We start from the raw sequence: 3,280 nt of genomic DNA on the forward strand, positions 1-3,280 counted from the left end.
TCACGTGTTTGAAGAACGTTTGAAGAACGATGAGTATTGAGTGTGTGATGTATAGATATAGAGAGGTGAACGGCACTTGTTTGATGATGTTTACTCTCGTGAAACTGTAAGCAGTGGTTTGGAGTTGTAAAACGATGTACGTTTTTTTTTGTTGCATTTTACTCACCTTACATACAGTGTAGGGAATTAACTACAAATATCTGATGATTCCAGCCTGTGATGTGTTAGTAGTGAGAGATGCTGAGTGATCTAGAGAGGTTAGTTGCCTCGCTCATCCTCCCGTCTTTGCCTGTGGTATTTGCTCATTCACACTACCAGGGTATTTTTATATGGTATAAACTAGCTGAAGCCTGTAGCAGTCGCACTGAGTTTAGTTACAGCGTTTCTGTTGCTGTACCCGGTGATTTGAGTCAAATAAAACACAAAACACAATTGTACTGAAAAGACTCCTGCTGTCATTTGAACACACGTCTGGTCTGAATCATGAGATTGTTTTTATTGTCATGTTCAAAAGGATGTTTTCACAACGGACCACGGTATTATACCATGTTTGTGCATGTGACATATAGAACGACAACACACGATTCATTCAGTATCTCCACAGGGTCACCTTTACACTCAAGGTGAGTTTCTGCTGAGCCTCTGAGACTCAATACTAATTCAAAATGAAAGAAAAGAGTTTGATGTGCTCTTCAGAGTGAATCCTGAGGTGTTTAATGTATCTGATGAAGTGAATGGTGAAGAGCTTAAGAGATGTGACTCAATGATCCACTCAAAGTGTCTCTTTTGTCTGAAGGTCACAACAGTAACCCAAAACTTTCTGTTATTGATGTGTCTTGTCTCAGACACGAACTGTTGAATATGAGTTACAACTCTCGATCTCGCCTCGCCGCCGTGTGGTCACGTGTTGCTTCATGGAGCGCTCAAAAGTTCCAAACAAATCCATGCTGTCGATTGAAAAGGATTGTACAGGGATTGACAACAGCAACTGTATGTGCATAAATGTAGCTAAATATTATGCACATTGTGTACAGTGATTGGAAACATGGGAATCAATCTTGGGAGTAAATCGTGGGAATCAATTGTTGGGAGTCAATCGTTGGGAGTCAAACGTTGAGAGTCAAACGTTGGGAGTCAAACGTTGGGAGTCAAACGTTGGGAGTCAAACTTGGGAGTCAGACCCTGAAGCTTCACCTCAGTTTGGTTTTGAAAGACAGCTGAATTAGTTCAATATTAAATGCGCTGTTGATTTATTTCAGGTGTATTTTCTCTTCTTGTTATTGTGAAGGTTGAAGGCGTCTGTTTGATGTCTGATATGAAGGACCTTCAGAAGTAATGACGTCTCTAAATATTCATGTGGTTATTAAACTCTAAACGGCGTCTCAAAATCTCTTCGCTGGGGACAAAGAGACTCGTGAGGTGTCCATGTGAAGTCTTGGTCTGAAGAAACCTTCCTGTTGTGTTCTTATGATACACTGATGTGAGTAACACTCAACTAACAGCTAAGTTCTGTTTATCTCAGCCGGTCGCTGTCATCTCACTTTTATCCTCCACGCATCTATATAGCCGCCCTGAACTCTAAATTGGAGGCTTCCAAAAATCTAGTTATCTTTTTTTACTGACCCCTCCATCGGTCCTACAACAGACACCAAACACTGTCACAAAACCACACAGTCATGTTTAAACCAGACTCACGTCAGACCTGCTTGTGTTCGCTCCGTCACGCAACTAACAGCATCTTTTCGCATGAACATCAAAACATGTTCCAGCTCAAGACATCGTTCAGACGCTTCAGTGAGTTCACAGGTGATCCTTAGTGATATAGTTCGTATGTTTTGCACGGTTTATTATTTGTTATATGTTGTTTTATCATTTATAATAAATAAATAATATAGTATAGTATATATAATATTATTTCTATAATACTGAAGATGTGGGGATGTCAGTATGATTTTGTTTGTGAATGTATGATGTCAGTTCTCCTCACAAACTCCTTTACTCCTCTTTCTCAAGCAGATCTGAGCGTAACAAACATGTTTTAAAAGTGTTGTAGTTGTGTTAAATCATGTTTTAGAACACACAATATTATACAGTATAATGTCAGTCTTTTCAATATCTTCACAGCACTAGAACAATCCATATAATATCATGTCATTCAATGCAATGATTGTCATGCAGAAGTGTGACTTTGGATGATATGAAAACAACACAAGACTAGAACTGATCTTAGTTCGTGTCGTGTGAATCATATTACACATTGTTGGGCCTGTACATTTCAATACATTTCGATGAATATTCATCAGATTATACACAATTACAGTTGTGTGAAAAAGTATTTTTCCCCCCTCCGGATTTTTTTTCTTTGTGTTGAAATCAAGTGAGAACATCTTTATTTCATGCGTGATGTGTTACTCGTATGCAGATGTGAGAGCGGATGAAAGTATTATTTGTGCAGGTCTTTGTTTTAAAGGGTAAAGGTCACAGAATAAGACCTGTTTTCATCTATTAACAGAACATGATAAGAATAATCAGGAGGTCTTACATCACACTGAACTTCTGCTGTCTATCTCTCTCTTTACAGCATATGACAGACAGGTTTTATTATTTAGAAATTCATTTCCCTTCCTGTTAGATGAAAGAACGTCCTTTTACATGACACTTTTATGAGTTGTGTCTTGTCATGATGTCAAAAGGAAATCATGTCATTGAATATCATCTGATGAGCATTAGTGTAGTTTACAGTAGAGAACACACCTGAAGTCTCTTGAGATTCATTCATCAGGTTCTTTTTCATTCAGAGATGTGTCTCAGTAATTCGGGCGATAAATGAAAAGTCTGGTGGTGTCTTGAAATAGCTGAAGTGTGTGACACAGGTGTCATGAGACATGATATCAGATCAGTGTCGTTTAAAATAGAGCTAGATATTGACTTTAATGTCTGTATAGATACAAATGTTAAAGTCTGCAAATGAATCCACAAAATGCCGACTTTTGATTAAATGTCTTTATGGCTTGGAGGTGAAAAGTCACAGAAGTGTTGTATTATCTACAGCTCAAGAAAACAAGAGTTTGTCGTTGGACTTTTGACTAAACTTGAAATTTTCTAAGACACAAACTTTCTGACACATCACTTCTGTATGTCTCAAGTCACTCTAACTGGACATGTTCATGCGTGTGTGTGTGTGTGTGTGTGTGTGTGTGTAAGAGCAGGACACTGAGCTCTGGGACATTCAGCTCAATCAATAACTGTTCATGGTTTTGCTGAGATCGCAGACCTGTCT

At 38.4% G+C, this 3,280-nt stretch overlaps 1 protein-coding gene across 1 annotated transcript in view; it reads left to right on the forward strand.

The window, feature by feature from the left end:
- fbxl17 (F-box and leucine-rich repeat protein 17) overlaps positions 1–437 on the forward strand; it is a 114,036-nt gene extending 113,599 nt beyond the window's left edge. The window contains exon 10 of the mRNA XM_056729553.1: positions 1–437. This exon is cut by the window's left edge and continues 924 nt beyond it. The gene's annotated coding sequence lies outside the window, so the exon portion shown is untranslated.
- Positions 438–3,280: the final 2,843 nt, after the last annotated feature.

The sequence above is a fragment of the Triplophysa dalaica genome, chromosome 18 (genome assembly GCF_015846415.1).
Source record: "Triplophysa dalaica isolate WHDGS20190420 chromosome 18, ASM1584641v1, whole genome shotgun sequence".
NCBI lineage: Eukaryota > Metazoa > Chordata > Actinopteri > Cypriniformes > Nemacheilidae > Triplophysa > Triplophysa dalaica.